Here is a 22204-nt window from a genome sequence, read left to right on the forward strand (position 1 = left end):
GCATACTTGTTTGAGTTGCATACTGGACAACGACTGGCTCCAAGCTAGTCGTTATGTCACAAATCACTAACCTAAGTACACACCTTAAACTCAGACTTAAAGGCGAGCACAGAGAAATGTTCCACTTTGAGCAGTTAAATGTGAAAACAGTCCTTGCATGCCAAATTCTGCACATGCATCAAGCTCAAACGTGTTAGTGAAGTAACAAGAAAAAAAACGTTTAAGTCAAGCCAACATCGACAAGAAGTCCTATGAGTGTTTCAGCATCTAGGGTTTAATCACTGAGCAAACTTAATGTACTGATTTTATCCATATTTCTGGGAAATAAGGATAAAAATCAAATATCACAATATTTTTATAGGTATGACTATTGGTGCTTTCGCAAAATATTTACACAATGAGATTTTTGATAAATAATCGTCAGTTATATAATGACTAAGTGGGTAAAGGCAAATAATGGAATGGCTTGAACAGTCTTTTAAGTTCAGAGAATGACATGATTTTAATGTAATGCTGCCTTTAAAACCAGGAAAAGACAACACAATATCGTCATATTGTGATATCGACATATCGTCATATCCTATGACGATATGTCGATAATATATTTTGTTGTCTTTTGATCCAAAATCGATAAGACGATATCTCGTCTCATATCATGATATCAATATAATATTGATATAGTTTTTTGTCAGCTGTTTCCACAGTCAAACTCAATTAAAACGCTTTTTAGGACCACAGTCCACTGTTTGTACAGTATACATTAAAAAAAACCCACTTGATTTTGTTGTTTCAATTTTAAGTCTCTGTTCTATATTTGTCCTTGTTTAATATATTTGTGACATGATGTTAATACCAGGAGAGGGAAGGTTAGATGTCAATATGTGTTCTGCCTGAAGATGCAAGGGGTGAATATTGTAATACCTTCAGAGAAAAATATTTTTTTGAATTGTTCTTTCAATAAAAAAATCTAATAAAAAATACAACCAGAAAAAAAGCTCTTTGTTGATGAAAAAGCCGCTGACCCCTGAGTCAGTACATAATGTGCACCAGCAAAACCTCTGGCTGCTGCATCACTGTATGCTGTGATTAAGGTTCACATTGTGATATCTCTATGACGTTGACTCACAAATCTTAATCCCCTTTAATCTTAATCTCTTGATGCAGTCAGGTTGATGTAGCTCAGATTATCTAATAGTGCTGCGTGTTAGTGTGTGTATGCACAAGTCCGTGCGTGAGAGTTCATCTCTGTGTGATTGACTGACGGTGTTCCACAAGGACAAAGCGGAAAATAGAGGAAAGAGAAGAAAATAAGAATAGCTTTGTATAACAGAAATATAGTTTTTCTGCTTAACGCGACGACAAAGGAGTACGATGCACTTCAAAACCTCCATTCATACATACTCAACATTCAAAAATGCTGCATAGTTGTAATAATGAATGTCTGACTTTTCATTATTATAGATATATACCATACCATATTAAAATCTCAGTTTTCCATCATTAAAGTTAATCCAGCTGCTCGTGCAGGTACATTTTCTTACCACAGGGTGGTGCTGTTACTGTTGCGTTATGCTACTATGTGTGCTGCCATTTTCTTTACACTGCAGTAGTCTTTTCTTACCACAGGATGGCGATGTAGTGGTTGAAGTTTACAGTTACAATAAGGCCTGTTTAGTCTGTAGGTGATGCAAGAAAACAGCTGGCAAATAATGTGACGGTTTGCTTCTTTACTTGTGTCAACTCATTCACAGCTTCATTAACATGCCGCTGCTCTACTGCAGCAGTGACAGAAAAATTGTGAGCCTGCATTATACTGTACACTGTCTCAACCTTTTTCTCTTCTTTCAATGAGTACAGGAGTGATATGATTGAAAATATTAGACACAGGTTTTCTGCTTACATGCTCCAAGAAGAAGAATAATCTTGATATAATGAGTACCTACACAAGGAATAAGAGCTCACTAATGTATCAACCAAGTACAGGTTTTCTTCAGGCTTGTGGGTGGTTGAAACATTGCAAATAAAAGTAAAGGGAGCTTTGATTCAGTGCAAGTATTTAAATGTATCCAGCACTTATCCCACTGAGGTTTTATGGATGTGCTACTCTATTTCATATAAAGGTGTAAATTACCAATGAAGAAGCTGGTGGAAATGAATCACTGTTACTATAATATAACAAGAATAGAGTGCAAAGGAGCTGCGACTTATATTAGTGTTAATTTTTTAAGATTTTAAGGGGATTCTTTGCTTTTGAAATTCAATTCAATTCAAAACTTTATTAAGGACACAGCTCATGGGGGTCCATATCACAATATAATACAAAGGAATATAAAAGAGAGAGAAAAAAATAAGTTGACAGACAATATCTAAGAAAAACATTCCACAATGATCAGACATGTGCATTCAGGCTACAACGCCAATGGTTCCACAGTCTAGACAAGAACCTGGCAGAAGTCAGCTCAGGGTTGGTTAAAGTCCAAATAATACCGTTAGTAGAATCAGATCATCTGCATATACCTCTATATATAAGATTTTGTACTACAGCAGAGCAGGTAGGTACACCAACATTAACAAACATTTGGAACACATTTGGAATATATTTCAAAGGACCAACCTTAAACCTGACAACTGAACAGTAAAAATACTGCCTCTTACTTACTTATCTTCTCACACTTCATGATGATCTAGCGCCTCCAGAACAACTGCATTAAATTAATAACACCGCACCTTATTCACAGCACACACTTTGTCTTGTCATCGCAGGAGAAGCACAGGTGGAACTAATAACATTAACGATGGCCACAGTTACAGCAGTAAATAATAACTAAACAAATTTGTGCTGTCAGGGCTGTGTGCAGCACAATAGACTTATTCATCAACAAAGCCATGAGGAAATGCTTCAGGGTTTCATTTTTCCTGCTTTTCCTGATAACATTCATTTGAACTGTTGCTTTAATGCAACTCTTGAGCATTTGGCTTTTTTTGCAGTGTAAGATCTGCCTACTTAGAATAAAATCAAGTTGAGAATAATAATATATCTAGTCAACACATTTTTACTATATTGTTTCAAACAAGAACCACTGGAAAACAAAAGACACAGATAGATCATATGAGATCAAAATAAGCTTAAGACATTACATTTATGAATACCAAAAATCTTTGAAATATCAATATCAGATCTTTTCTTTTTCACCTGCATGTGAAACATTAAAACATGTCTAAACAATACAAGTAGATACTGTAGATCGTGCAAATTTTTCTCTACTTCCTCTAATGTCATGAGTACCCATTACTATTTGAGACCACAGATTTTACATAACAGGAAATGAATAACTCTATCATGACTCATATAACTGAATGTGCACTAAACATATTAAACGTATGTAGTATAAAGATAATACAAGCTAATGAAATATGCTTAGAAGAGAAAGTGAGAAAACAGACTGATAGATCACACAATACACTATAATAATACACACTTCATTAACATCACTCACTTGTTACATTTATAATCAGTCTTGCATACAGAATATTAATTAAGTAAAAAAGAACAGGCACAGACAGCATAATTTACTTCAACTATCTAAAGTAAATGTCTTATGCGGCTGATTGGCATCTGACCGTATCTTTTTAAATGTAAGTAGCAAAGGTAAAAGCAGAATTGCTGAAAAATGTCTTTATTCCTGGGTTGTGCATTAAAAACACCAAATGCAAGACACAGCAGATTAAGCAGGCTGAACTGAAAACCAAGACTTAAATATTAACTGATAACTTGATGTGGAACAGGTGATTAGACAAGGTCAGACTGGGAGTTGATTGGCTCGGAGGACAACAGGGACAGGGCAGGGCTGATGAGACTGATATAGGACAGGTGTAGAGGCTGGGGGGGGGGGGGGGGGGGGGGGGGGGACACTGAGGGCAAAGGCAGAGTTAACAAACATGTTGCATAGCAGGGCAGGTGTGGAGGGGGATGGGCAGGAGTGCAGGAACACACTGTTACACAACCCAAATGTAAATAAGCAAAACCAAATGACCACAAGGACTAAACAACAGAAGACAACACTAGAAACCATGAGAACAAACACAAAAAGTCCAAAACCCACAAGGCCATGACAGGTTTAGGTATGAATAGGTGACAGCAGCTCTCATATTTTGGATCTATTGTTTAAAAGATCTTGTCATATAACAGGAAAAATGAAGTTTTATAGTTTAAATCTACTGAATATGATCCTGGAGAAAAAATGAAACACAGAAAGGGGCTCATAATGGGTTTTTTTTTTCAATGTTGACTTTGCTGTTTCTACTGTGTATTAAATTATATGCAATGCACAACAGACTGGAATTATACTTTTTTTTTTTTTTTTTAAACATGCATTAACATAAAATAAGATTGAAGTGAAGCAGGGCTCTTCAGATGAAAGTCCTATGCAGAGTTGCTCTCAGTTTCTAGATCACCTCCAGAGTCAGTGAACCTCCATCTTCAAATTGCATTAAGATCCTAGCATTATGTTATACTTACTATGTAATTATTACATCTTACAAGTAGGTAACTGTTGATCATAAAGAAAGTATGTTGTAGAAATAATCAAATCTTTCTATTTTTCCTCTGTGATCACGCTCTCATGAGATGTAGACATTATTGCTGCTGGTTCATTTTTAAGATGACTTGTTATTATGTTGGACATACATTTCATCACTTTCAAAACCATTAGAAATGTTTCAGTGTGAACTGATTTCCCTTCTTACTTCCAGCCAACAATCTTCCAATTAATGATTGACCCTATTATAAAACTGCCCAAACTGAACTAACAAGACCAAACTGTCCAATAGTTAACTTTCTGACTGACCTACTTTAACTGAACGCACACCAAATAAATCCCATACTAATGAATTAATGACAAATCATGTTGTTGCAGTAATGGACTAATCAAATTATGCAGTTTAAAGTAATACACTGCGAATATCAAGTGTATGCATTTTCATTTTTGCTGTTTCATTATTTTCTGTAAATTGCTCAATGACAGTGTATGAGTGTATGTATGTGTACTCATACTATCGGTGGAGAAAACTTGAGTTATCTTCTAATTAACATTTAAAAAGCTACTTGTGACTTTAAATTGTTTATAGCCCTGACACTGAGATGAAAGCACTCATGCTTTTCCTTCTTTAATAAAATCTCATCTCCTTGAACTGTCACAACACAGAAAGTTCCACTGAAGCTTTCTCCTATTTCTGCCAATATAAATTAGGTTTTGAATTTGAAACTTCTGCAGATCATAGAAACATCCCAGCTGGTGGGATGGAATATTTAAAACATTTTTACATATTTTGTAAGAAGATGATATGGTTGATATGCTGCTTTTTTTCTGTAAAGTAATCTCTGAAATGTAGCTTAAAATGTCTGAAAAGTAGAAAATGTGTTATTCCACCAATGAATCCTGGTAATGGGTGTGTCAGCGTTTAATAGAAAAACACAGTAAATAAAATCATTGGAAAATCAACTGAAACTGAATTTTTTTTATCAACTGTTATTGCTATCAATGGCTAACCTGGCTAAAACTGTTTTGTTTTTTTCCCTCCTAAACTGGAACGATTCAAACTCAGGTGTGATGTCATTCCCAGCTATTCATAGCTTTTTTAAAGCAATGCTAAATGGCAATGCTAATAAGCTGAAGTTTAGTAGTTGTTCACCTAACTTAGTTGATCATGTTTACATGCTAACATTTGCTAATTAGCACTAAACACAAAAGTTCAGCTGATAGGAATGGTTTTTTTTGGAAATATTTGGTTGAAAGTTAAAGATGGAAAGGTAAAGAGGCCTTGTGGAGTTGTAACAGTTATTTTTACATTCAGTGTAATTGTCCTCGAGTTCTAACAAGAGTGTTACATGTTTACTAGCTTTCATTCTTCTCTCTCTTTGTTGGAGAGTTTCTTGGTGTATTCTTTCTCTTTTTCAGTTTATTTGTTTCATGCATTGCTAAAACAGAGTATTACAGACATAAATCACATTTTAAGTGGTTACGCTTCTATTCTGTCAATTAAGCTCTGCAAGAGTGTCAGTGTAAGTCAATGTCTTAAGCTTCCTAAATGGCTGATGACTTATGACTCCAAGAAAATTGATTGTAATTGTTTTGAAAATATAAAATGTCTGTCTTGAAAAAAATCTTGAACAAAAATCAATGAAAGAGGCTGCTTGATACATGTGTCTCAGCCTGTCACAGTCAACTGAGATGTACCTAAACTATAAAAGTGTTTTCTATTAAGTCATCAGTACGATTCTACCAAAGTGCCTGTTGGATCAACAATATATTGACAATTTTGGTAACTTTACAAAACGGATGAAGCTTTCTTTTTCTGTTCTTCCCACAACTTTCTAACAATCAATTGCAAAACAACATTTTTGGTCCTTAATTTAGAGATTGAGACTATAATGACTTGTAGACAAGTCAAAGAATTATTAACATAGTATTTTTAGAGAGAAGTTGATGCTTTTTGAATGGGAGTTTATTGGAGCCAATGATTTTTTTTTGGAGCCAGCATATAGCAGCCGTTGGTGGCATTGCATTTTAATGCATATCCACATTGACCTCAGCATTAAGCTATGGTTGTTGCCACTTGGTGTTGCCATTCAAAAACAAATATACACGTTGTCAAACAAAACAGGGTGCAAGTAAATTTGTTTCAAGAACACTCTGGCCTTTAATCTGCAGACTGCACTTTAAAAATAATTTAATAGACAAGTCATCTTCAAAGTCAGCCTGTAGCAAGTGACTTAAAGTTCCATTAATCTATGTTCATATCAACAGTGAACCAAATGACTATGTGTAATGGAAAAAAACATCCTTTCCCCTAACTCTACAATCCCCTTTAGCTTTATAGAGATTTTCAGAGTGTGGCTGGGCTCTCCCTTAGAGATTGAGTGAGAAGCTCGGTCATCCGGGAGGAGCTCGGAGTAGACCCGCTGCTCCTCCGCGTTGAGAGGAGCCAGATGAGGTGGCTCGGGCATCTAGTAAGGATGCCTCCCGGACGCCTCCCTGGTGAGGTGTTCAGGGCACGTCCCACCGGTAGGAGACCCAGCTGAAGACCCAGGACACGCTGGAGAGACTATGTCTCTTGTCTGGCCTGGGAACGCCTTGGGATCCCCTGGGAAGAGCTGGACGAAGTGGCTGGGGAGAGGGAAGTCTGGGTTTCCCTGCTTAGGCTGCTGCCCCCGCGACCCGACCCCGGATAAGCGGAAAGAAGATGGATGGATGGATGGATGGATTATTATTAGTATAGATTTTATTTGTGATAACTTTCCACCCAACTCAACCCCCCAACCTAACCCTTGCCCCCAACCCTAACATTAACCATCACACGTAAATGCCTATCCTTAACCTTTACCCTAAACTGAACCTAAACCCAATTATAACCTTAACCTTAAAACCAAGTCAACCTACTCAAATTGGATCTCACAATGATAGCCATACAAGTACACACAGAGACACGCAGACACGCTGACACACACACACACACACATAGACACTGTCATGCCTCTCCTTGCCCTTTGCCCTTTAGGATCTTCTCTTCAGAGTCAGAAATACTGTATCCCCTCCCCAGTGGAATCTTTCTCAGGCATTCAGCCAGACGCCCCTGTGAAGTGGTTGGATGGTATATCTGAGCTGTGTTCATGTAACTGCAACACGTGTTGCCATCAGTATTGAACAGTATGTGGGTGTGTAAATGATTGATTGATGCTACCAATTCTGTTGGTCAACAGTAGTCCTCTAAAGATAAGGTTAAAAATTAAGTGTTTAATTGTAGTAAGTCCACAGGGTGACCTTGCAAGCAGTACATACGTACATACATGCATGTGTGTGTGTGTGTGTTTGTGTGTGTTGGGATGTAGAACATATGGTTTGTTCTGTCGCATGTTGATACCAGGAGAACATTCCTGGAAACATAGCGGACCTGTTTACACAGGTCACACATTCTGTGTGTTACGTCACATGTGCACACCATGATAGTCACATTGTGTTGTAGTGCAGTTTGTTAAAATTATACAATGCAACAACAAAATGACCTAATACCCAATGAGTGTTGAATGTGAAGCTCCCTCTTGTGTTCACTTCTCGATACAGTGTTCAAAAATGAGAGAAATCATAATTAAAACTGCTTGGAAATAAATATTTAGTGTACACTGTAAAGCTCACTGGATGGATATATTTCATTTTCTATTTTAAGAACACCTATATATGTATATGATTATATAATGTCTTAAATTAACAACACCTCAACATCCAAACCTCGACAGCAGGACTCTGAGTGAAAGCAGAGGACAGGCTCATCTAGGAATGTGTGGGTGTGACAAGAAGAAGAGTTGAATTTACCCCCTAGAGACGGATTAGAGAAGCAAAACCGACAGCTGACAATACTGATGTCTACTTGCGAGTGTACGTCTGTGAGAGTGTGTGTGTGTGTGTGTGTGTGTGTGTGTCTTTGTGTGACCACAGGCCTTATCTTGACCACGCTGTGCAGGACCAATCACCTTTCACTTGGTTTCTCTAGGCAGTGTTTAGTGTTTAACTTGAATACCTCTCAGGAGTGTTTCTGTTGATGCATGTTGTGGAATTTACCTCATTCCACAACTTATTACTGACAGATTTGTGAGCAATGAGTCTGCTCACCAAAACACATTTTAACCTGTGTAAAGTCTATTTTAACCATATGTTGTCGTGGGATTGAATCAGCAAGATAAGAAACTTTTTTCAACATCAACAGTCTTTCAAAGTGCTCAGAAAAGAGGAAATTTGAACACTTACAAATTCCAACTCCAACCACTGCTGAAGATCTTGTGATATGAACATAAAGACTACTCATCCAATGAAAACTTGATGAAAACTGCTGAAAACTCACAATCTTCATAATTTACTTCGACATAAATGTGCACCTCCTAATATAGTACTGACAGTCATAGTAGCTGAAATTAAACAGGTATAGCCATTACGTAATTATACTGGACAGAAATAATAGGTTCTGCAACTTTCACTGAACCTGCAGATATATGTCTGTTCATGATAATATATCAGTAGTTCAAGAAAAAACCTCAACATTCACATCAACTTCACACTCCCTAAAAATGTGCAAGAGAAGACATGTCTGACCATGTCCATGTTTCTCTTCTACCAAATTAGAAATACATGATTATGTATCAATTTTAAAGCTGTGTTCTGCTGAGTAGGCCCAAATATCTTGGTCACAATTCTTTAAAAAATTGAACCTTATCAAGTGTCTTAATCTATGTTACGTGCTCTTGTTGAAAAGGCTGTGGTGTATCTTTAGCAGATTTGTTTGAACTCTCAAATATCAATGGATGAACTATCAAAATAGACACGCTACACTTAAATTAAGAGAGGAATGTGACTGAAATAAAACCAAAGGGAAATGAAATGGCAATGTGAAAGATATGAAAGGTTGGTTTTGTTACAGAGCCAAGCTAGCTGTTTCCAGTCATTATGCTAAGCTAAGCTAACCAGCTGCTGGCTCCAGCTACATATTTACCCTACAGACATGAAAGTGATATCAATCTTCTCATCTGACTCTTGGCCAGAAAGTAAATAAGTGTATTTTTTTTTTCAAAATTGCTAACTACTACTGTAATTTACTCTTTAGGTGTTCGTGCTTATCTTATGAAACTTCAGATTTTAAACAGGAAATATGAGTGTAAAAGAGTCACATGTCATGTTTCATTTCACGCATGGGAATAATAATGTGAACTTTTCCTACAAATGGCAAAACAATTAAGGCAAAACCTAAAAATTAAAAAGAAAAAGAAAAAATCACAGTTGATTTTTATATGAATTATTTTATACTTTTATTTCCATTTATAAGTATTCATCTCAAGTCGACAATTTACATTACAGCCCATCGGCTCTCTGGAATTGTCTACAAGTCGATGTACTGTAAGTTAGCCATAGAGGGAGAGGGAGGGAATGGCGGTAAGACTGAGGGACACCAGATAAGGCTAAAACGGAGGGGAGGACAGGGGAAGGAAACTGTGGTTACTGCCACCAGATCCCAAATTGAGCCCGAATCAACACAATGTTAGTCACACCATGATCATCATCATCAACATAATCATCATCGTCGTTGTCATCATTCAGTCCAGTGCTGTTGTGCAGAAGGGAATGCTGGGAACTTGGAGGACTCAGTGCAGTGGACCTAGAAGAGAGGAGAAAGAGGTGAGATATAAGAAGGAAAGGAGTGTGGGACAATGAGCTTTTAGGGGTCCATCTACACTTTTATTTGCTTGTAAGTGTTCTTGTTATCTCAGTGCTGCTTGTATCCTGATCACAACTTGACAAACGATGCTTGACTTGGCGGACTTGCTAACACTTACTAAAGCATTTCAGGTCAAGGAAAACAATACCATGGATGAGCAACAGTCATTTTTTAAAACCACTTTTTGGAGGGAATATTTACCAGTTACCACTGCTACTACTTTTGCTTTTGCACTGCTTGCTTAAGTAAGCATGAGGATGTACAGTTAGGTGATCTTTAAGGTTGGCTAAGAGCCAATCACAATAGGAGCCAGACCACCTCCAAATGTGGTCTGGACAATCTGATCGCATTACCGATAAAAATGTGTTCTGAGTGCATTTACACCTGCATTAACAGATCACAAACAGACACAGGTTTGCATGAATGGGTCCTTAGTTCAAAGTTACTGTCCAAAACATCACTGTGCCTTGGTGTTGTTTGATTTAAAGGAGTTCCTCCACTTAAGTGTTTCATTACAGCTCTTGAAATGATCTCTTGAGCTATTTGAAAGATATTATGGGCAGCCCTGGGCAGTCATCTCACAGAGTTTCATCTTAACTTTCAAAACCAAGAATTAAGTAATTAGGTACATGCAATTGGAAAAGAACTTCCTGTCAACACGATAACCCACAGACCCTAACCATAACCCTCTAACCCTAACCCTGAAAAGTGTTTTTAATGAGACTACTTCCTAATTAAGTTTTTCAGGGACTAATAAATCAAAACCAAAATCTTGTGATGAAGATTAATTTTTTAAAAATGTTTTAATGTCATTTCAGGTGTACCAAACCTTTAAAAATGCTTGCTTTTAACTTTCCACAGCATTTTTGACTTGACACAGGTGTTACATTAACAACGCTCTATTGAAGTGACCCAGTAAGTCATGACAGCGTGACAGTGAGCCATCAAGCACCTTAAAACTGAAGCAAATAAAAGGAATTCAGCCACCTTTCATTTTAATATTGCCACTTTTTCTTTTTCCTACGGCGACACACATCAAGATTTCAGTCACAGAAACATCCTTTTTTCTATGCTGCAGTATTTTATTTTTACCCCAACCCAAAGCACTCATTGCTGACTATGAATGAATCACCGAATTATGTTACCGTGCTCACATTTTGAGGTTGTAGGGGGGCGACTCCTCATGACGTCCCCTCAGCTGCGCTCTTCACACAAGCAGCGAAGGCCTCCATCAGATCTTTGCAGCCCTCGGCTCCTTTCTCTGCCACACTGGAAGAAAAGATACACGACAAATTAGAACGCAGTCCATTTTTAAAACTTCACGATTTTAAAAAAAATGGCTGTCGCATTGTCACATTTCAATGTCACCTTCTCAAACAAATATGCACGTGACTTGGAAGAGAAAACAGAGAGAGGAATGATAGAGAAAGAGAGAGAGAGAAATTCAGTCTGGCTTTTTTTAGCAGTAGTGGACTGGACTAAGTCCCAGCCTAACTAATGCTGTTGACAAAACAGATGCTTGTTTCATGTGCCAACAGATTTTAATTGAAGTAAAGGGCATAATTAGAGTAAAAGCAGGATGGACGAGGTTAAATAAATGAGGGAATGTGTAAAGGATCACTTAAACAAAAATGTTCCTGCTTTTCAGGATTATATGAAGACTAAAGACAAGTGTTGTCCCTCAATGCAAAACCTCCTTCACAAAGTTTGATCCCATCCACTTATCATTTTAGCAGCAAATCAAACATATGCATTGAAATGTTGCAAGGACTCACTATGCAGTTGATACATGCGAATAAAAATGAAATATGTTGGCCGACAAAGAAAGAAAATGAAACAAAAAGGAATGAAAGGGAAGAAGAGAGGGAAAGAGAGAGAGAGCGAGTGCAGGCTGAGAGATTATTTCAGGCTCCCATGCAGGAGCAAACACAGCAGCCGACACTGCCACACAGCATTAGGGTGATGGAGCGAAAGGGAGGAGGGGAGCGAGGGAGGGAGGGAAGGAAAGAAAGAGTGAGAGGGGGCAGAGGGAGGAGTGAGGAGGAATACAGAGAGCCCATCTGTTTGGTAGGACACCAGAAAGGGGGGGTTGCGTGATAATGCGGTGATGACAAGACACAGAGGTAATAAAAGGGTGAACCCACATGAGGAGGAGGAGGGGTTTCCTGTTACATGAATGTAAAGCCACCCCATTGGCTCTTCCTCCATCACTTCATGCTGTCTACACATCCCTCTATTCTGCTTTTCCTCTAATTCATCCTCAATTGATCAAAAAGCATGTTTCCTAAATATCTATCCTGACTTTTATCAAATATCTAGAGGTCATACATTAATCAATAAATCAATCAAACTTTATTTATACAGCAGCTTTCATACAGTTCATGCGATTTAAAGTGCTACACAGTTGATTGACAAGCTGATAATAAGACAGAACAAGTGACACCATAAAGAAAAAGGAATAAAAATAACGAAGTAACAAATTACAAATAAAAAGAAAAAATTGAGACCAAAGCACTCAAACATAAAAATAATGTTTAAAATGTTTAATTAAATGTAAAATAAATAAGAGAAGAAAAAAATAAAATAAAAATGATGAAAGGATGAGGCTGGTATATTTGGTCCTGCTGACATCAGCAAAATTATAGAATAATATCAGCATTATCCCTTTAAATGATAATACCTTAGATTTTCATGAGCTCAAATCCTATTTGCAAACAATGCATGTATGTAGCTGTTTGTAATATTGCCATCTTATTGATATCAGCCTCACTGTTGGCTGTTCACTCCTACAAGTGCATCTCAACATAAGGTGTGTTAAGTTCTGATGTAAACTGAACACTTGCTATGTTAAACGCATTCTCAGGCAGACAGATAAAAAAAACATGCTATTTCATCACTGTGGTAAGTTAGAATTGAATCAAATCATCTTTAAATATACAGCAGGGAGGAATAAAACTCCTTACTCACATAGCTCCTTATATGTACACAACTACTCGGCTTGTGTGCAGCATGAGAACAGATTGCAGTTGCTCCTAACAAAAGGCAGATTATTAACTGACTACTTTAATTAAACTAGTTTGTTTGGCTGAGCTATAATCTAACAGCTGCTGCCTAAGAAGTATTTGTTTCCCCTAGAATTCTGGGATCTGTAGTATCACACTACAGCTTCATTTTCAGCCCTCTCAGATACAATGTCACAACCACTTCAATATCAAGTAGAGTTACGCAGGGCCATCACTGCAGCTTTATCTCTTTGTATTGTGGCCGGCTGCCTGTTAGTGATGTAACACACAGCTGGCCGCTGCAGATTATCACTCAGCGCTTTACTGTGCCAGCAGGGATGGAGCGAAGAGGGTGTATTGCTTCGCGAGTGTGCCACAGAAGCAGAGTGTGAGCGATGAAATGGGAGTGATTGGGTTTGCGTCAATGCATGCGTGCATCCGGAGTGTGTGTTTGTGTGTGTGTGTTTGTGTGTTAAAGAAAAGTCAATGGGTGCTGATGAGCAAACATCAGTGCTGCATAAAAAGTGTAACCCTGAGGGCTTGCAGTCAGATAATCCTGCCACGGCACAGCAGCACCCGGCCACCACAGTTTCAATTTCAATCCCAAGAGCAGCTGACTGATCCAAAGGAAAATGCCATTCTAATGCCATGTAGAACTTTTATTATGCAACACTGAAAACAGAAGCCCCATCCTCAGCATATTGAAGTATAAAAATAGAGGAAGTGAGATCTGCAGAGGGACACATAAAGGCTCTGAATTGGGGCTCTATTCAGATTCAGGCTTCCAAATTAATCCAATTTCACGTTTTTATGATATTTAAAAATAAAAATCAGCCCCTATTTGTACTCATACATGTGTATTGTGTGCACACAGTGGGGGGGGGGGGGGGGGGGGGGGAGTACACAGAGCATCAGTGCAGGGTGATCACATGTGCAAGTGGAGGAGAGAGAGAGAGAGGTGGTGGGGCAATGACATCACCACCAGCGCAGCCTCACACAGTCTCCCGAGAGATGGCACGACGACTCTAGAGCGAGGTCACGTTACAGGGTCATAGGGGCAGAACTGGGTTGTCACGGCAACTCAGGCCATGAACATTTTTAGGTGCATCCGCACGGAACGCTTACAGTTACAGAAGCTTCAGAAAGAAATGTAATAAAGTTATTTGTATATTGACTATCACACACTAGTCGCAGCCTGACGCAGCGATGCAGCATGTTCAAGTCTGACTGATGGGTGATCAGGCTTTGGGTGCAGAGTGACGTCGCCCTGTCTCGGACACAATCAGGAAATGATGGTTGAATTATTTAGGCTGTTGGCTGGAGTCTGTCCTCAGGGACAAACATGCATAATAGATCACTGAGCAGGTGCGGCAGTGAAAGATGATGTAGACGCCAAACATTAGTCAAAAGATTGTGATTAAAGCTGAGTGTGCAATGTTATTATCGGGTGGGGAGCTGAGGGTACCTCGGCACACAGGAGTCAGTATAGTCTCATCTTCTTAGAACAGTGGTTCCCAATCGTTTTGGAAGGTGCGAGCAATCCATAAAAAGACTGATTTTCTTTCATAGTTTGAATCATTTGTGAAATGCCTGAATGTGCAAAATTTCATGCATCATGAATGTTCTGCTTACCTTCTTCTGCTCTCTCAGCCTGTTAATGATCTCTTGACTCTCATATTTAACTTCTGACTCCCTGTGGGGACCTCTGACCTCAGTTTGGGAACCACTATTAGCAAACAGGAAGGTTGCCTGGGGAAAGTCTACCTTTGCCCCAGTTTATGCTTCTCATGCATTTTCATTACATTTGAACCACAGAGCTAAGAGTTTAAAGTATGTATAGGTATATAACTGTTGATCCAAATGTCAAATAACACTTATTGTTGTTCTAAAGGTTTGTCATACTCCTTAAAGACTCTTTAAACTATTTGTCTATGTGCTATATGATAAAATAGATGTTTAACCTGTTTTCTAAGTTGCCACCACATTTCCTATTTTCCTATCGGAATAGCTGGAAATAACAAATCCTTTCTCATTTGTTACTTTTTTAGTGTTACATAGTATGAAAATATATAATAACCCAATGTAAAGTCAGTATAGACAAATATAGCAGATGATAAAATGTATGTGTTTGTTACCATGTTTAGGAAAAAGTGAAGAATCTCTTCACCTGGTAATTATTAATCCTCTGCTTTGCTCTGTGACTCAAATGTGACAGTAATACACTGAGAGGCACAAACTACAGTAAGTTTCCGCTCAGGACATCTGGTTGAACTGGAGATTCTTGCAGTTACAAGAATAGCTTGCAGTTATCAGCATTAGTTAACCAGCCTGAAGGCACAGCTGATAGAAGATGTGTCGTCTGACAAGATTCTTCATGTGACACAAAAGTGCAGAAGAATAAAATAAACTATAACTACTAAATGTGTTTAATAAGAGGGTTCACGATAGGTGGTGCAGTATTGGGGGGGGGGGGGGGGGGGGGGGGGGGGGGGGTAGTTGACACAACTACAGTACAGCACTCAGATTACTGACTTCTGCTGAGTCACCAAATTCCATAATGAAAGACCAGCGCCGTTTCCACCCGCAAGCATGTATAGTACATGTCTGCAGGCAATCATTAACAGAGACATGTGTGTATGTGTGTTTGTGTATGTGTATGTTTGCGTTTGTGTGTGTTTGCGTGTGTGCATCTATGAAGGGCAAAGGACGGCGGCAAGTATGTTTATGTTAAACTCATGAAAGAGCCTGCAGTCTCAAAGTTTATGGTTTTAGTGCCAGTGAACATGTTAGCTATAGGGGTTTGAACATGTTAAATATTAGTAAAGAACTAAATGTTCACCAAGTCACATACTATCAGCATGGGCACTATGGATCTATCTGTGTGTGTGTGTGTGTGTGTGTGTGTGTGTGTGTGTGTGTGTGTATTGATTGTCCTGATTGACTGCAAAAAAACAAAACAAAAATCCTGTAAAAGTATTTCTGTAATCGAGTCCTAAAAATCATATTTTCTTAAAATAAGTGAAAGATGTGCATCAACAATATTTAAACCTGTTTTCAATAGAAGACAGAATTGAATACAAACCAGTAAAAGTAAGTCAGGTCGCTGCATTAGAGTAAATACAAATGAAACTACAGAAGATAATGAAACACATTTGTTGGACTATTCAAGCAATACAGTTCTAGTGTTTTTCCAGCAGCTGGAGGCACAGAATTATTCACCACTACATGTAACCAGAAACCTTAATTACTGGTTTTAGAGGATTAAACACATGACTAATGTAAAAGGTAAGACAGGAGACATGTTTATATAATGCACATGTAATGCAATACATGTAATATTTTAAAAAGTATAACATGATTTATTGTCTATTAGACATGCTCATAGCCTGTTGCTTAGGACTTCACTTTTGTGTGACTTTGCTTGTATGACCTTGACAAGGTCATGACTGCTTCAATAAAACAAAATCTGTAAAAATGTAACAAAACAAAAAGAAAACCCCAAAAAGCCTGAAATATATATATTTATATTTAAAAACTGTCCTGAATCAACTACAAAAACTCAAAATCTGACTTTTGGGCAAGTATTAAGAGATGTTTATGACCACTACATGAAGGCCTAAATCCAATATGGCCGCCTTCATATGACTCTGAATGTAAGGCAGTGTGTCTGCTTATTTGGCTGGTTGAAGTGGGTGTCAAGTAGAGCAGTAACGTGATCTATAGCAGGGAACATGTCATGGTATCCAGTACATACAGTCTCACCCGAACATACCTCTATCCATGACTTTTAAAAGCCGCCACCTAAATATATACAGAAGTTCTCGTATTCATTACCCAGTCAGCCATGTTAAACCTACAGCTGTGTCAGAGTGTGGCTTGGTTGGAGTAAAATGGAAGGTTCATGGACATGTTCTTGAAACTGAAGCTCATCGGTAGAACAGTTTCGCAGTTGGTAACACGTAAGAGCATTCATCCTAAACCTAAATAATTAGAAAACCTGGATCCAAATGTTGCCCTTTCATAATGATCACCATACATTCAAGCCAACATGTCCCCCAACTTCTTCAATGAAGAAGTGTTAGCTTGACCAGCGGATTGTAAATACGCTCATTTGAATGGCACTTAAGATGGCTGTGCCCAAAGCAGAGGTCTATGTTAATGAGAGTTAACTCAGGTTTCATCTCAAGCCTGTGGGACAAGGATCCAGAGCGAGCAAGGTTAAGTATCTGATTGTCAACTGTGAGGGGCTCTAGTGACTAACATTCACAGTTTAACATGTGTGACCCTGTTTGCTAGTGCTAGTGCCACCTGGCTTTTCACCTTTCAAGGTTATGGGTTCTGGTTCTGCTGACACCAACTCTTGATGAAAAGGCCCATAGTAATCACCTGAAACCATGCATGAGTGACAGAACACCTTATTATGGTAAACCTATTGTACTGTACTTTCAAACACCCTATAGAGTCCCGACCTTGGCTAGATCTCCAACTATAGACCTGCTTGCACTTTTACAAGCTGCAATAAATGGCATCTCTTGCCATGCCTCTGCTGGGACTGAGAAGAACAATGTGGTAGTACCTTCCAAACAAGAGCACCTAAAGTTATTTACCAATAATGGATCAGATATATTCATAGAACCTAAACATAAAGTTGTCAAAGAAAGATCCATTTAGACATTCTTATCTAAAACTAACTACCAAGTCTGTCAATTCAAATTTACTAAAAGGAGTAAAATTTTTCCAGAAGATTAGCCAATCACCCACGCCTTACCCTGCCCACCCACCCTCCCTCCTTCACCTCAACCTGCTGTCTTATCTAAAAGCTTCACACATCCACCCCCACTTTATCATGACCCAACAGTCTGGCTGGAACATGCCTTTACTACCCAAAACAAAAAGTGTTTATCTTTCACAATTCTAATGAACAGAAAAAGGCCCAATTATGAAACTCCCCAAGTGTTCAAGTACTGTAAAGATGCTAACAAATGCCTATGATAATCCTTTTGATTAGAGCTCAAATTCCCAGCCTGTTAAAATGGACTCGATGGGAGGTGCGGAAGGGTGGATGGTCACTGTCTGTAGAGATGTCTAGCAAAGTGTTGTGTCACTGATCTGCACACACACACACACACACACACACGCAGAGCAGTAATCCATGTTGTTCTGTGTCTGCTGAGAATGTAAGCAACAAAAGCCCGAACCCAAAAATATCCTTGAGCCAGTGTCCCTGACCGTTGACACAGCAAGATGCAAGAAGGGACAGCGGGGACAAACGGAACGAGCTATAACGCAAGGTTTTCTGGGAAGGGAATGGTAGTGACGCAAGCAGATTCCCAGCCTCCATCCATGCGTACAGACTAGCATCAAACATTACCCCGCTGCCACATATCGTTAACCCCCAAATCACTCTCCCCTATATTGCGTACCCAAAGTTTTTATAACCTTTACCCCTGCGCCCTGCAAACATGTCAAATTTGGTTATATTTTAACATGCAAGAATTCAGATTCAATTCATTCTCCCTTGGCGGCTTTCAGCGCCAACCCCAGTGTCCTCTGAAGAGACTCCATTTTAGCATGGCGCATTTTAGGATGCTGCCGTTGTCCTTCAAATTAATCGCTAACCCCTCCCTGTTAGCCCTGTGCATTGTTAAATCAGCTCAAAATTTCTTGCAGTTTCTGCACCAATCTTGGATGCAATGCTCCCTTTCTTTTCATCTCTTGGATATCACGTAAGTTAATAATTAAGCACATTGCAAACGACTGAAATATTTGGGTTTTTGTTCAGGGCCTATCTACCTTCAGATGATCCCTGAACACAGAGCAGGAGACAAGGTTGAATGTTTGAAGGAAAGCTTTGAAGCCAGCGAATAACTTGCAAACATTTAGAGGTGGACCAACGATTGCAAGGTCTTGGCGGCATTAAAAAGAACTGTTCTTGAAAGTTATGCAAAAGAAGAAGAAACACATTATGCATTTTTCATTTGCACATCTTTTTGCACATGCACACCATCCCCTACCATTTGTCCAGGTCAGCCTTGATGCTGGCGCAAGCAGCGGGGACGGGGGCCTCAGCAGGGGCAGCGGCGGTCTCGGAGTCCGACATGTCTGTGGTGGTGCTACTGTGTGGGTTGAGGGTGCGTGTCCTGTCCTGTTCCTGTCCTCCAAACGCCTATGGATCCAAGCGCCACCAACAGAGAGAGACAGAGACAGTGCAAAATGAGAGAGAGTTGGTGAAAGGGGAGGGCGCAAAGGAGGAGGTGGGAGGAGATAAAACATGTGACAGGGCAGTACACGTGTGTACACAGAGGTTGGGGGTGGGAGGGGGACGCAAAGGTGAAAGGGCAGTGACCCAAACTAAAGTTCAGAGGTAAAAGATTGGGAAACACATTCCAGTGGTTGCAGGTTGGAAGGACAGAGGAGATATACTAGGAGGTGTTGAGGTTCTCTAGATGTTAGGTTCATTATAAGGTTTGATGCTTCTAGTGCTGTTGCAATGACAGGGGTTCCTGGTTCTTTCACAACTGTACAACTCAGGCAAAGAGACGTTAGCTTAAAACTAAAGTCACTGAGACATGTGGTTAATGCCAACCTGTATTTCTACAAATCAAATACTATATGTGTCAGAGGAGCAGGAAAGACTCACACTGGCTTCATTTCACAGCCCATACACAATGAGATGGAATGAACTAACTGCCATGTGCGTGCGTGCATGTGTGTGTGTGTGTGTGTCAGTGGGCTGTAGCAAAGTAGTAGTGGAAGCCAATCCTCCAACATGATCTGTCCATTGACTTCTGCCATCTAGTGGCAGCTTTGTTTTACAGGTTTACACATCTTGCTACTCCTGCAGTCTCTGTCACAGCACATGGCAGCTTGCTTCAAAGATCAGGAAATATAATGCAACAAATGCTCTGCAACAGCAGAAACATGATTTTGTACTAAAAACAAAACAAAAACCCTTTCATAACTGACTTTTATAATAAGTGAATATTTGATATATTGCATTTATTCAACATTGTGCAGAGTGGGAACATTGGCCACATTCAGCCATATGTCTATATGTCATTGAACAAACCCAAAGTTTTTCCAAGGTCGCAGAGGAGTTTGGACACCAACAGCTGCAGGAATGCGATTTTTGGCTTAGTTTTTTTTTTGGGGTCAAAATTGGCAATATTTTCTGCTAAAGCCCCAATATCTACTAGATCCTGATTCAACAGTACCAATTGAGAACATGTGTGGAATGCTGATGGCCTCCAAACTGAACAGTTTTCAGTGTTTCATAACTTTAGTGGATAATCAATCATATTTAACGTTTGGTTTCTATGCAAAACTCCAAAGTTTATCTTTAAACAAGGAAAGAGTTGAGGCAGAACTATTGCAACTTAAGATCAGATTGCTGGCTCTGTGGAGTGACCTCTGCTCACCTTGACTTGCAGAATACTTGCATTTTGTTCTTCAAATAAAACTAAAGTGTGCATGGCTGGGGTTTGTGATGTGATGTGATCTTTTAGGAGCTAATTATGACTGTAGATCATTCATTATCATACAACATGTTACCCACACTGGAGTAATCTTACATCTGTCACTGCACAGACGTTATGTAACAATCTGCACCTGAGTGCTGCTATATGCTGCTCTGGTTCTTTGCGCAAACTAAACGACTAACTCCTTCGCAGTGTTTGCATTGTGAAATTAAACTCTGATGAGGCGCACATTTATTCACTTCCCTTATAAAGACGGTTTGAAAGCAAACAATCTAAAGTATTTTAACTATCCCCACCTTGTGTGTCTCACCTGATCCGTGCGTATCAGCAGCTTTTTGTGACTTGTGACCATTGCCCCCTAAAGTCTAAGAATTGTACTCGAGCCTTTGAATTATGGGATATGCAGTCCTGAGTGAAAATACCTGCGTGACTCAAATGGTTGTAGCGAAGGCAAAAATAACCAACTGCAACTGCAACTTACAGTCAATCTTTTTATGTTTGTTTGTTTTTTTTTGTGTGAAATCAATTGTAACTTTTTCATATCTGCGTGAAAGCAGTAAACTTTGACTGGATGGCCTCTGCTCTTTCCTAAAATAGCAGCTCATTCATATTCCAAAAAGAGAGAGACAAAAGTGTGCAGTGTGTAAATTGCATTAGCATCAAATGTCAACCAATTAACTCTGGGTGGAAAAACCTCTTCTTCTCACCTCCTCTTGCAGAAATAATGCTTAGTCATGCATAAATTCTCTGGCATGAAGACAAAAAATAAAAGTAAAAAAAACAGGTACAAATTGTAACACAATGGCAAAATGAAATAAAAAATAACTTAAAGTAATGTATATGTGTGATAAATGTTGTTTTATAAAGTTCTATACTATTTATCAAAGTACATGGTGTTCCAATCATGCTGGCTGAATGGAAATAGAAGATATTAAAGAACAAAAAGCTTCTGTGTGAAGCATATAGAAATGTGCTTCAATGGGAAGCCCATTCCTCACCTCATTGTTAGTCCATATTCACCAGGACAAGAAGGAACACCATGTACTTTAAGTAGCACAAGTGGTTTCCTGTGCAGAAACCCAGCATATGAGACTGAATTCATCAAACAATCATTCATTCCTACCTATGTGCAGACGGGACGTCTTGGTCCTGAGTGAGACAGCTCAAAAGTGGTTCTAAGTGTGTGAAGGAATCACCAGAAAATGCCAAAGGGGGGACCAGCGTGCTGTAACTGCTCTGTAGTGAATGTGATCTCACTTAAAAGGGGGTGTGTTGCTGTGGTTGCATGCATGTGCGTGTGCATGTATGTTGCTAAAAGAGCTGTAGGGGGAGGGGTGGGAGTGGTGGCTGGGTGGGGGTGGGGATGTGGAACAAAAAAAAAAGGAGAAAAAAAGAAATGCAGGGAAGTTTGAGCCAGGAGAGCAACAGTCTACAAAAGAAGACACTCCTGTTTAAAATTCCATG

General features: G+C 39.1%; 1 long non-coding RNA gene across 4 annotated transcripts; it reads right to left on the reverse strand.

The window, feature by feature from the left end:
- Positions 1–9824: 9824 nt before the first annotated feature.
- Positions 9825–21878, reverse strand: LOC134000120 (uncharacterized). 4 transcript variants are annotated; one of them, XR_009927400.1, is made up of 4 exons: positions 21864–21878; positions 19277–19428; positions 11415–11529; positions 9825–10200 (listed from the first exon to the last, which is right to left on the reverse strand). It is a non-coding gene; the product is annotated as an uncharacterized LOC134000120 (long non-coding RNA). The 4 variants fall into 4 exon arrangements; XR_009927399.1 differs by lacking the exon at positions 21864–21878 and adding an exon at positions 21051–21060; XR_009927398.1 differs by lacking the exon at positions 21864–21878 and adding an exon at positions 21037–21053.
- Positions 21879–22204: the final 326 nt, after the last annotated feature.

The sequence above is a fragment of the Scomber scombrus genome, chromosome 18, assembly GCF_963691925.1.
Source record: "Scomber scombrus chromosome 18, fScoSco1.1, whole genome shotgun sequence".
Taxonomy (NCBI): Eukaryota; Metazoa; Chordata; class Actinopteri; order Scombriformes; family Scombridae; genus Scomber; species Scomber scombrus.